This window comes from Mesocricetus auratus, unplaced genomic scaffold (genome assembly GCF_017639785.1).
Source record: "Mesocricetus auratus isolate SY011 unplaced genomic scaffold, BCM_Maur_2.0 Super-Scaffold_100676, whole genome shotgun sequence".
NCBI classification, from domain to species: Eukaryota; Metazoa; Chordata; class Mammalia; order Rodentia; family Cricetidae; genus Mesocricetus; species Mesocricetus auratus.
The window spans coordinates 22206022-22218878 of record NW_024429266.1 but is presented as its reverse complement, the minus strand read 5'-3'; the positions used below and the strand labels follow the sequence as shown (position 1 = coordinate 22218878).

The 12857-nt window shown below is 42.3% G+C and overlaps 1 long non-coding RNA gene across 1 annotated transcript; it reads right to left on the bottom strand.

Moving 5' to 3' along the window:
• Window positions 1-250: 250 nt before the first annotated feature.
• LOC121137034 lies at window positions 251-5139 on the bottom strand. Its single transcript, XR_005874242.1, has 2 exons — window positions 3017-5139; window positions 251-1092 (listed from the first exon to the last, which is right to left on the bottom strand). It is a non-coding gene; the product is annotated as an uncharacterized LOC121137034 (long non-coding RNA).
• Between the last annotated feature and the right edge of the window lie 7718 nt (window positions 5140-12857).

Sequence of the window (12857 nt, the reverse complement as noted above, 5' to 3'; positions counted from 1 at the left end):
ACCTTCTTCCCCACCATACCTAGGAGCAGTCATGTCCTATCATTTCTTTTCTATTTCTTTTTTTCATTCATAGATGATCACTTATTTAAATAAGTGTTTTTAGCCGGGTGGTGGTGGCTCACGCCTTTAATCCCAGCACTTGGGAGGCAGAGGCAGGCAGATCTCTGTGAGTTCCAGGCCGGGCTGGACCGACAGCCTCCAAAACAATACAGAGAAACCCTGTCTCGTAAAACCAAAAAAAAAAAAAAAGTGTTTTTAAATTATTTGTTATTGATCTTAAAAAGGAACTGGAGGCCACAATTTAACAGACAGAAGTAGTAATTTCCTCAGAGTTATTAATAAATATAAAAATACAAATGTAACTTCCCATCTGGCAGTTGGTGGCTGGCACGGACATATGAAGAAAGTGACAATTGTACTAACAGGAGACAACAGAGAGTAGCTCGAGCTTCTCCTCACCAAGTTGAAATCAAAGGGAAAAATGGAATGCCATTTTCTAGCAATTAATTGAATATTTCATCACTCAATTTCTATACAATTCATCTAGAAATTATCAGTAAACTGTGTCCTAAATGTAATTAATTGCTCTGAGATAGGAAGAGTTCCAGAGTTTCATCATTTGTTAAGCACAGAAAAATACTTTTGGGATTAAAAAGACGTTTTACTTTTTAAATTCCAGAATTGGTTTAAATGATATATATCTTTTACTTCTTAGATACATGTTATGAGACACTGAGTCTAATTCATAACTTTGTTAACAAAGTTAAAGTGCCTTTTAGGTGACTCCACAATGTCCTGACTTCTCTCAAGAAGCCCCAGTGTGGGTGCTGGGGGGGCGGCTAGGGTGGTTAAAGTCCTGGCTGCTACAGAGTAAGTGCCGAGCTTGGTCCCAAGTACCTGAAGTTAAAAACCATGCATGGTGGTGCAGGTGTTGTAATCCAGCCCCGAGGCAGTAGAGACAGGCAGAACCTGGGGCTTGGTGGCCAACCAGCCTGGCCTAACCATCAAACCCCAGGTCACTATGAGAGAGCAGACCTCAAAATTTCCACGTGGATGGTGCCTGAGGAAGAACATCCCAGGATGAGTTCTCACCTACACACAAACACACAGGGTGGGGGCATGAGGGAGGGGGAGGGAGGAGAAAGAAGTAAGGGATGAGAAATAATGCCATGATGCTTACAGGAAAAGAAATAAGAGACGTCTAAAATCTGCATCTAAAACAAACACCCGACACTTCAACATCCTATTGACAAATAGTCAACAGTCATTTAGGGAATATGGGATTTGCCAAGGCTTGGGTAAATCAGTTTTATGTGAAGTCTGAATTTGGAGGAAGAACATTCTATATATTTGAACCATTTCCTCTCCCTGAGTGTCACAGAATCCTCAGAGATAAAGCCTAACCCTGCACAAACTGAATGTGATGGTGCGCACTGTAAACCCGCACTAGGAGTAGACCTAGGAGGGTCTGGTAGCTCAGGTCATCTATGGCTACATAGTGAGTTTACAATGAGCCTAAGATACATGCAGTTGTGTCTCAAAAATAAACAGACATGAAGCCATGAAAACGCATTTCTCAGTCTTATTTATACAGTTACCATTTCAGAGGCTCTGGATTTTCTCCCTATGGACTCAAAATGCCATCTGGGCCACTTCCTTCAGCCTAAAGCACTTCCCTCCATGTTTCTTAAAAGCAATCTTGTAGCGAAGAATTCTCTCCCACATGTCTAAATCCGGGAATATATTTAGCTTGCCTTCATTATTTAAAGCATAGCTTTCCAGAATATAAAGGTCACTTGCTTCTTTGTGACAAACTTTTATATCTTTGCTGCTAACACGTTTCTCCCTTTCCACCCAAATAAGCCAGTGCCCTCCAGCAGGGAAGCCTGTGTTCTGCACTGTGAGTCCTGCAAGGGTGTATGTGTGTGTGTGTGTGTGTGTGTGTGTGTGTGTGTGTTTGCGTGTGTGTGTGTGTGTTTGCGTGTGAGTGTGTGTGCGTGGGGGGGCACCTGGTAGAGGAAGGGGAAGAGGAGGTGACCATGGGAAGACCACAGGCTCCATGCTCAGACAGAAGTGCAGCCTTTTTTCATCAGAGTAACGGCTCTTAAATTTTGGTCTTAGCCTCAAGCTTGTAAACAATTGCCTTTTCTTAAATGCACGCGTGCTTTTATAGCTGTGTGGGAGGAAGGACTTCCCACCGTTCACACTGCTCTGGTGTGTACAGACTAAGTGTACACAAAGCTGGAAGCCTTCCAACAGCAGCCACTGGCTTGAGAACACTTCCGTGAGTTGCCTATCCCTCTGCAGGATGTCACTTCAGCTTTATTTTCTTTTTTTCTGCTGGAAATTACAGAAACTCTTTTCACCGGAGGTCAAAGGGGACTCAGAGCTCCTGAGCATCTGCTGGTTTCTGGTGTGACATACTGTCCATGCACTGTTGCTCTCAAAGACAGAATTTTGGAAGCCCTGTGTCATGGCTCACGTTTGCGATCTCAGCACGTGAGGCTGAGGTGTGAGACAAACCATGAGTTCCCGGCTAGCCTGGGCTACAGAGTGACATATGGTCTCAAAAACACATAGGATGCTGATGGTGATGGCAATAATACAATAATGATGAAGACCTGGGGCTTTTCTTTTTTTCTAAGAATGTTTGAGAAAGCACAAGAAAATTCACCTTCGGAAATATTTCAAATTGCTGCCACTCCAGAGAAAAGTTTACAAGTTTAACATTTGAGTCTACTTTAGATTGCCACCACCAAGAGAAAGACATATTCAACACATCTAGTTGTGCTGGTTTCTGGTGTGACATACTGTCCATGCACTGTTGCTCTCAAACACAGAATTTTGGAAGCACATTGCCTGTTCCTTCTTTTCTCTCCACCCCTCCCCATCCCAGCCGTGTGTGTGTGTGTGTGTGTGTGTGTGTGTGTGTGTGTGTGTGTGTGTGTGTGTAAACACATGTCTGTTATGTCACTATGGGCATCCTAGATTAACTTGCTGTGTAGCTCAGACTGACCTTAGACTTGTGGTGCTCCTCCTGCCTCTGCCTCCCAGATGCTGAGGTACAAGCATGCACTGTCATTCTCTGTTTAGAGATTATTGTTGCTAGTAGGATAGATTTCCATCAGAACAAACTTGGAACACAAGGAAAAGAATTTTAACTTGAGGTCACACTTCCTTTCTTTATGGGAAGATCTAGGACATCATTTACGGACGGCTACGAGCCTAGGAAAGATCAAATACTTTAACAGCCAAGACAAGAACTTTGCAAGGAGCAACCATACCAATAGGAGTATTTAATGCTTGTGTCTTTAACCTTTGTCCCCAAGGGGGTGCAGGGTTGGGCAGGGTAATTATTCTTGTTAGTCTGAGCCTGTCCTCATTTTTGGAGTGAAGTCAGAGAGAAATCATTGGTTGATCATACTCGGGAGGGGTGCTGAACTGGGAATAGAGTACCCACCCTCTTCCATCACTTTCACTCCAAAAAGAGGAGGATCCTTCCCCCCAGGAGCTGACACAGACTGGGCAGAAGGACCACCACTGCCAAAGCCTGAGTCATTTCCCTCAATGCTCAGGCAAACCCTGAAAAACACTTCCTTCTCCAGCATTTGGGACTGGAATTTCACAACGGCTAAGTAACCTCTCGGATCTGGGAGTTTGGAGTCTTGGAATTAAAAGAACAGAGCCTGAAGGTAGAAAAGCTGAGAGGGTAGAGAGACTAGTTAACAGGACAGCCTGGACTCTAATCCTCATTTGGTTGCCATGGGGAGGATCTGATCTTGACTTGGTCCTAGAAGCTAAGTTCTCAAATGGACATGAGTACCAGTATGAGCTCAAAACTATATAAACATAAACGTAAACCCCTGCTGTACCAGGTGGAGTTTTCTTGTTCCTGAGAGTATCATAGTTCAGTTATCTAAATAAATAAAATAATCTCTGTGCCATGGCTCTGGGATCCCCACAAGGAAGACAATTGGGAAAATCACTTAACATTCTCTGTTTGAAAGTAACAGAATCTTGTGTTCCTGAGTGTGTGTGTGTGTGTGTGTGTGTGTGTGTGTGTGTGAGGGGGGGGGAGAGAGGGAGAGAGTGTGTGTGTGTTTGTGTGTGTGGTGGGGACAGAACCATTAAACTTACACAGCTTCCAGAAGTAGTTTGGTCTTTGCCATATCTATACACTAGCCTGTGTATCAGTCTTTCTATAATCCAAAGGCCCACTGAATTGTTTTCCCCAAACAAAAGCTAACTAATTCCTTGTAGAGTTATAAAATACAAAATTGCAAAATTACAGTGGTTTTGTATTTGTGGCTGCTATCCAAAACCTGTTTTAAAATGACTGAAATTTTCCTGGCTTCTTACTCAAAGCTTATCTTTGGTCTCTAGGATCTTAATGATCCTATTGAGAATATTTTCTTTCTTTTTATTTTTTTATTTTTGAGATAGGTTCTCACTCTAGCTTAGATTGGCAATGAACTCACTAAGTAGCCCATGCTGGCCCTCAATTTGAATTCACGGCACTCTTCCTGTCTTAGCCTCTCCTGAGTGCTAGGGTAATAAACGTAACCACTCTGTCCATCTAAGAATATTTTCTTTAAAAAGCGATACTCTTCTTATTTTGAACAATGTCTTTGGATAGGAAAAACATGCATTCGTTCATCATACAAATCCCTGGGCAAGAGTCACGTTTGAGGTTGGGCTTTCAGTTCTGCTGCCTGTACAGTGTGGTCAGGCACACCTGTCTTTTACCACTCAGGCTTTATCCAGATTGTTCTAACAGAGCTCACAATTGCCATAGTTAATATTTGACTAAAACTCTATTTTCTATAAAGAGAGTGTTGTTTCAAGCTAGTTAAAAAAAACTATCAGAAAGGTGGAGTGGTTCAAGAACAAGAAAGGCTTATGAACTCACACAGCTAGAAAACAAGATGTGCTCCAATCAGATTTAAGTATGTCTTTTTTTCTCTTGTAAACAGAAACATAATTTTTTGTTGTTGTGTTAATCAGTTTGCAATTGCTACAACCAAAATACGTGACAGGCTGGGCAGTGGTGCACATATTTAATCCCAGCACTCAGGGGGCAGAGGCAGGTGGATCTCTGTAAGTTCAAGGCCAGCTTGGTCTACAAAAGTGAGTTCCAGGACAGTCAGGGCTGTTACACAGAGAAACCCTGTCTTGAAAAACCAATTCATGGGGGCTGGAGAGATGGCTCATTGATTAAGAGCACTGGCTACTCTTCCAGAAGTTGAGTTCACTTCCCAGCAACCACATGGTGGCTCACAACCATCTATAATGAGATCTGGTGTCCTCTTCTGGCCTGGAGGCAGACACCTAGGTAGAACACTATACATAATAAATAAATCTTTATAAAAAGAAAAGAGAAAAATCAATGTGCAACAGAAATGAGGATTTCTTTAGTATTATGGTTTCAGCATGGTGGAAAGGACAGGATAGACAGGGTAGAGTGAACAGGGTGGGGGGGCAGGACAGGGTGGGCAGAGCAAGGTGGACAGGGCATGGTGGGCAGAGCACAGTGCAGCAGCACAGCTCACATCTGGTAGGCCAGAAACAGAGAGAAGGAGAAGGGGATTGTTGGTATACTCCGCTGGCTTTCTCCTTCCCCTTTCTAGTATATCTGTGCTAGAGGGTGGGTTCTCCCTAGCAAACAGCCCTCTCTGGAAACGCCCTTACAAACACACCTATCAATCTCCTAAATAAGTCTAAATCCAGTCAAGTTGTCGCTGAACATTAGTCAGTTCATAGTCATGATCCTAGCGCATGAACCATGAGTAATGAATCTGAATGTGACATGTGTCCAATAAATAGAAATTATCTGCATAAAGGATATGTATTCCAGGGGCACATATACAAAGTCATGAAGCTAATTGTGGAATGTATAATTAAAGAGAGATTTCATGCCTTAAATTCTAGCTACACAGGATAGACTCTCTGAATGACCTTTACAACTTTATTCCTGGCATTAAACAAACACACTGACAAGTAATTGGCTCACACAAATCCACACCTATGTTTATTGTAAAGTATCCTTTGTGAATTAATAATCACCTATTATTGATATTTTCATCCAAGTAATGAGTTCCCCCTTGGTCTATTCATACGGCTATTGGCTCTAAGAGATTGTTAAAATCCTCAACAAAACTCCTCACCAGGTATTTAAGACTGACTTTGAACTTGAATTATTGAAATTCACAGTGATGGTTTAAATAGGAATGGCCCTCATAGGCTCATATGTTTGGATGCTTGGTCATTAGGGAATGGCCCTACTGGACAGGGATTAAGAGGTGTGACCTTGTTGGAGGAAGTATATCCCAGAAACCCAAGCCGCCCCCGTCTTCCTGCAGCTTGTAGATCCAAATGCAGAACTCTCAGCTACTTCTCCAGCATGTCTCCCTGCCATGATGACATGGACTAACCTCTGAAAATGTAAGTTAGCCCTAATTAAATGTTTTCATTTATAAGAGTTGTCATGGTGTCTCTTCATAGCAATACAACAATGGCTAAGACAAATTGGTACCAGGAATTGGGGTGTTGTTTACACTGCTTTTGTTTGAGGAAATATGGAAGAGTTTGTGTCTTTGGATGAGAAAAGAGATTAGACATTTTAAGCAGGACTTAATGAGCCATCCTAGTAGCATGGAACACAGTGGTGCTGAGAGAGATTTGAACTGTAGGGGCCTGGCTCAAGAGGCTTCAGATGGGGAAATTGTTGGTAGCTGCCTAGAGATCATTTTTGTGATGTTTTAGTGAAGAATGTGGCTACTTTTTGCCCTCGTATGAAAAGTCTACCCGAGGCTAGAGTGAAGAGATCTGGATGAATTCTGTTGGAAGGAAATCTCAAAACAGCCTAGTGTTGACTTCATTGTGTGGCATTAGTGGTCACTCTTATACAGATGTATAAAGAAAGAAAAAAGCTGAGTGAGGAAAAGTATATAGTATATACCCAGCCTCACTGGGACTGAGCAATTCTAGATTCTTGGACTTTCCATTCACAGCTAGCCATTGTTAGACTGCAACCTGTAAGTCATTCTAATACATTCCCACATATATACATGCACGCACGCATGCACACACACACACACACACACACACACACACACACGCATATTTAGAGAGATTCATTCTGTTCTGTGACTCTAGAGAACCCTAATACAAATTGACTGGTGCAAATTCAGGGACAAGCAGACTGCTGGTGTCAGAGAACTTGAATTCTGGTATCTAAGGGCTGGAGAAAGTTATCCCCGCTTCAGCAAATTCACCTTTCCTCTGCTTTGCTGTTCTACCCAGGCGCCTAGCTGGTTACAGTCCACCACACCGAGGACGGACTTTCCCCACTGAGCCTGTTGACAAAACGCCAATGTCTCCTCAGAACACCCTCATAGAAATCCCCAGAAATAACACTTTACTAGCTATCTGCACAGCTTCCATGCAGCCAAGGTGACATCCAAATAGCGTCTTTCTTCAGGTTCTGTAGAAAGCGTGTGCAGTTAGACTGTTGGTGAGCCAGCAGTTAGCATGCCATGTCTGCGGCAGGCAGCCTCACCAAGTCGCTAATACTTAGAAAACTTGTAGTTTCTGCACCTAAACTGTGTTCTTCAGCTGCTCTAGCAGTTATAGAAGCCATCTGATTCCACGGCTGGACCAGTTTCTCGGGAGGCTCAAGAAGACTTGTTCAGAAGCAAAAGAGAGTCTTTTATTTATTCTTTCATTATTTATTTATTGACATATAAAGTGTCAGTTTTATTACAAAACTTCTTCTAATAAATTCTTTTCTAATAAAATGGCCTTAAACTCAAAGAGATCCACCTGTCTCTGCCTCCCAAGTACTGGGATTAAAGGCGTGGGCCACCACTACCCAGCATTTTAATTTGGGCTGTTTCTCCTTGACCCTTTCCCCTCCCCTCACCCTGTACTCACTGTCCCCCAGTAGCCTCCTTTTGTTTACATGTCATGTGTCCTTTTGCTCCTCTCCCCTCTTCCTTGACACCACTCTCCTCGTGGTCTCCTACCTGGAGCCATCTATATACATTTTCACACCCCTTGTTTACATATATGCAAATGCCAAAATATCTGCATATGACAGAGAACACTTAACTTCTGTTTGGATCCTCTCACTTAATATAGTACTTTCCAGATCTGTCCAATTTCCTGCGTATTTCATAACTTCAGTTTTCTTTATATTTGGGTAAAATTCCATTTGTTTTAATATCACGATTTCACCATACATTTATTTATTGGTGAAAATCTAGGCTGATTCCATTTCCTTGCCATCAATATGATACAGCAATGAATAACCCCGTGGAAGTATCCCTGTGGTAGGATATAGTGTCTATCTAATTTTGGGTCATTTTAATTTTTTTGTTGTTTTTTTTTAGACAGAGTTTCTCTCTGCCCTCACTGTACTGGGACTTGCTCTGTAGACCAGGCTGGCCTTGAACTCAGAGATCCACCTGTCTGCCTCCTGAGTGCTGGCATTAAAGGTGTGTGCCACCACCATCCAGCAATTTTAATTTTTTAGTAAATGCCACACTGATTTCAGCAATGTCTGTACTAGTTCATTCCCCACTAGCAGTGACTATGGGCTGCCTTTTCTCCATATTTTTTAAGAAATCACATTGGCATTCTGATTTTAAATGTATCCTTCTAGCTGTGAAATAAGCAAGATACAATCACTGCTCTTAGAGATCTCATGTACAATGGAAATAAGCAGGGAAATGTTATCAAGTGTGGGCATGAGACTTGTTGGGGCACCAAGGAAGACGAATAGGTGAGTCAACCTAGGAACCACAGGTCTGCAAACACCTGCTTCATGGGTAGACTCTTAAATGATAGTTGTTTTCTAAGAAATGAAAATGCGGGAAATATTCTCAGCAGACACTACCATACCCAGGGTTGAGCTGAAAGAGGAGTGGGCAGAGCATATGAAAAGCTTGGTAAACACTGTAAGCAAATGAGATGTTAATTTAAAACACAAAGTACGGCTAGCAAGATGGCTCAGCAGGTCAAGACGTTTGTTGCAGTAAAGGTGTCTGCGGCCTGAGGACCTCAGAACCCACATGATAAGGACAAATGCCTGAAAGATGCTCTCTGACCTTCACAAGCATGCTGTACCACGTGTGTGTGCCCTCATACTCTTCTCTTACACACACGCACGCACACACACACACACACACACTAAAATAAAGATAATACGGTTTTAAAAAGCACAAATTGGCAGGTTGTACAAGTTTGCTAGTTAAACATCTCCAGAACAGTGGCTAGAGATTCTGTACTTTCAGTCAACATACAAGTAATTGCTTTTCTTTTCTTTCTTCCTCTTTTTTTCTTTTCTCTTTTTGAATACAGGGTCTCATAGTACTGCTAGCTAGCCTAGAATTAACAATCTTCCCATGTCTGCCTCCTAAGAGCTGGGATTACAGACATGTACCAGCATTCCTGGCTTCTGTAACTTTGGGCAGCACTGCCTAACTGTGACAAGTCATTGAAGTGTTTCAAAACCAGAGGAAACTAATGAGGAGAAAATTTTCGCTATGTTGGTAGAGTGGAGCCTGAAGTCAGGGAAACCACATTAATAAGCAACAGATTCTAACTGTGCACAGTAAGCTGTAGTAAGTACACACTTCAGGGGCTACATTAAAATGCATTTAAGGGGCCAGAGAAATGGCTCAGTGGTTAGGAGTGAGCACGCTCTTGCAGAGGATCCAGGTTTGGTTCCCAGCACCTACTTCAAGAAGCCCACAACTACCTTTAACTCCAGTTCTCTGGGGATTCTAGCCAGATCCTCTGTCTTCTATGGACACCTGCACATACCCATACACAGAGACATAATTTAAAAAAATAAAAATCTTTTTTTTTTTTTTTTTGGTTTTTCGAGACAGGGTTTCTCTGTATTGTTTTGGAGACTGTCCTGGAACTCGCTCGGTAGACCAGGCTGGTCTCGAACCCACAGAGATCCGCCTGCCTCTGCCTCCCAAGTGCTGGGATTTAAGGCGTGCGCCACCAACGCCCGGCTAAAAATAAATCTTTAAAAATGTATTTGAGAGCCGGACATTGGTGGCACATGCCTTTAATCTCAGCGCTCGGGAGGCAGAGGCAGGTTCGAAGTCAGCCTGGTCTACAGAGCGAGTTCCAGGACTGGCACTAAACAATACAGAGAAATCCTGTCTCAAAAAAACAATATATATACATGCATATATATATATATTTATTTTTTATTTATTTATGGAGATGGCTCCACAGGTAAAGACATTTGCTGCATAAATTTGATGACCTGAGTTCAATTCCCAGAGCCCACATACTGGTGGACACTGTCTTCTGAGATCCACCCCTGGCATTCACGAATCCCTCCCACATATACTTAACACATAATAATAATAGTAAATACAAATAATGAAGTCTAAGATGAGGGTGACTTTCGGCTGCACATTGATGAGGAAGGGAAGGATGGCACAGTGGGTGGGGAAGCCGACGGGAGGAGGAGGACACAGGAGAGAGACTGACGGCTCAAGGCGGGAACCCATGAGAAGCGACAGCAATCTAAGAGGCTAAGTAAGACAAGGATCAGGGACGGTCCTGCAGCCTGCCAGCCCCAGGTCCTGGCCTGGGGTGAGGCCTGGCTGCGTTGCTATTCTTACACCTCATAAACTCAAGGGTCCTTATGCATAACTCTTGTTAACTGTTCATTTCAGCTAGCGCTTCTCTCCGTTGTTGACAGCCTAAGAAAAGAGATGACAAATGGGGCTTAGGGCACACAGAGACTGCAACAGCTGAGACACTGAGGTGAAAACATCCAGTCGAGCTTTGACCTATGAGTATAGCACATGGAATGTGACAAGTAGTTGGGATTAAATAAGTGTATGTCTGTGGTTTAGTGGAATTTGAAGGGATATGGTCACCCCAAAAGAGAAGAAGAAAGGCACATTGGAAAAATAAATGTCAAGGGAAAAGATTAAATAGCACAAGTCACTTAGGACACTAAAATGATTAGGACGTAAAGTTAAATACTTGTTATTTCCTGGAGTGTAGAAATGATTCCTTGAGTATCACGGTTAAAAACAGAATTGTTCTTCTGATGATTATTAAATATGATTAAACAAGATAAATACAATTAATGTAATAAAACTAAAACAATGTATTAATGAAGAGAAACCAGTCCCATACCAACCAGACATAACATTGCATGGTTTTTACTCCAGATGAGTGAAGCATCCACACTCAGTGTTTCCATTTCCTCTTAGAAAAAAAACAGCTCCTGGTGAGCAATGTCATGATGCCATTGGCGATGCTCAAGGTAGGGGGAGTAATTCCTCAGCTTAGCTCAAGTATGGACCAGAATGCCTGAGTCACACTGTGCTATACGTCAGAAACCCCAGTGGGTGAGATTCTGTCTGGGACGATTTCCAACATATGCTAAGCATTATTTGTCTTGGAATTTTGTGTAATAAGACTTTCTAATTTATTATTAAATGATCACTGGAATAGTACATTTGTCAAGGATGATAATTCTTTGGACCATATTTGTTTTTTTTCCTTTTACACTCAAATATTCCTTCAAATACATACATGTACATGGGGTTTAGTTTTTGAGACAGTGTCTCACTAAGCAGTCTAGGCTGGCCTTGAACTCACCGTGCTCCTACCTCAGCCTCCTGAGTGCTGTGATCACAGGCATACTCTACCTTATCCAGCTAAAATATATATATATATATATATATATATATATTTTTTTTTTTTTTTGGTTTTTACAAGACAGGGTTTCTCTGTATTGTTTTGGAGGCTATCGGTCCAGCCCGGCCTCGAACTCACAGAGATCCGCCTGCCTCTGCCTCCCGAGTGCTGGGATTAAAGGCATGCGCCACCACCGCCCGGCTTAAAATATATTTTTAAGCATAGCCCTTGAAATAAATGTCATTTTCAGCATGCCATTCCCATGGCACACTCACTGCCCATACACACATACATATACAGAGGCACACTCACAGAAACACATGCTTTTACCTGCCCACACACATATGCACGTGTAGACACAAACACACAATCACATGTACAAGCACACATGCATAAGCCTTCTAGCGCACACATGCAAACACATTTGCATGTGTAGAAACGTATGTGCACACACTACAGGCAACAAAAGGTCATAAAGGACAATTAAAGCTTAGACACTGCTGATTTGACTATCCAGAATGAGCCCAAGAGGGCAAACAATGAGACAGCTGATGATGGCTAATACTGGATAGTCAGAGAGCCTGTGGTAAGCAGTGACATAATCTGTTATATAACTACTCCTGGAGAAAAAAAAAGCCACTTTTGTGTGATTTTGTTTAAACATTGCCTTGAGATCCAAAGCTTTACCTGTTTGCCTGTAGGCCTGTCTCTAATTACGTGCAGTCTGTGTGAGATGATATGTTCTGGGTGCCTGCCAGCATCTACCTGTGTTTCAGTTAGTATGTCATATCTGTCTGTGGCTATTCACATCGTTAATTTCCCAGCCTCCTGTGATCTTTCTCTTCTGGTGTTGGAGCTCACACCTGACACATACACACATGCATGTACAAAGTGCATAATTACATATACATGTAAACTCACATACACATGTATGCATACTCACATGCACAATATAACCACGCACATGAGCACAGGCATACATTCATACATAAGTACACCCACAAGCGTGTACATTCATATATGCAAAAATACATAAAAACACATAGGAATACAATTATGCACCCAAATATGTAAATACACATGCCCAGTATACCCATGTGCGTGCACACGTGCGTGCACACACACACACACACACACATACAATCATGCTATTTTTCTTACAGTGTTCTAAGAAC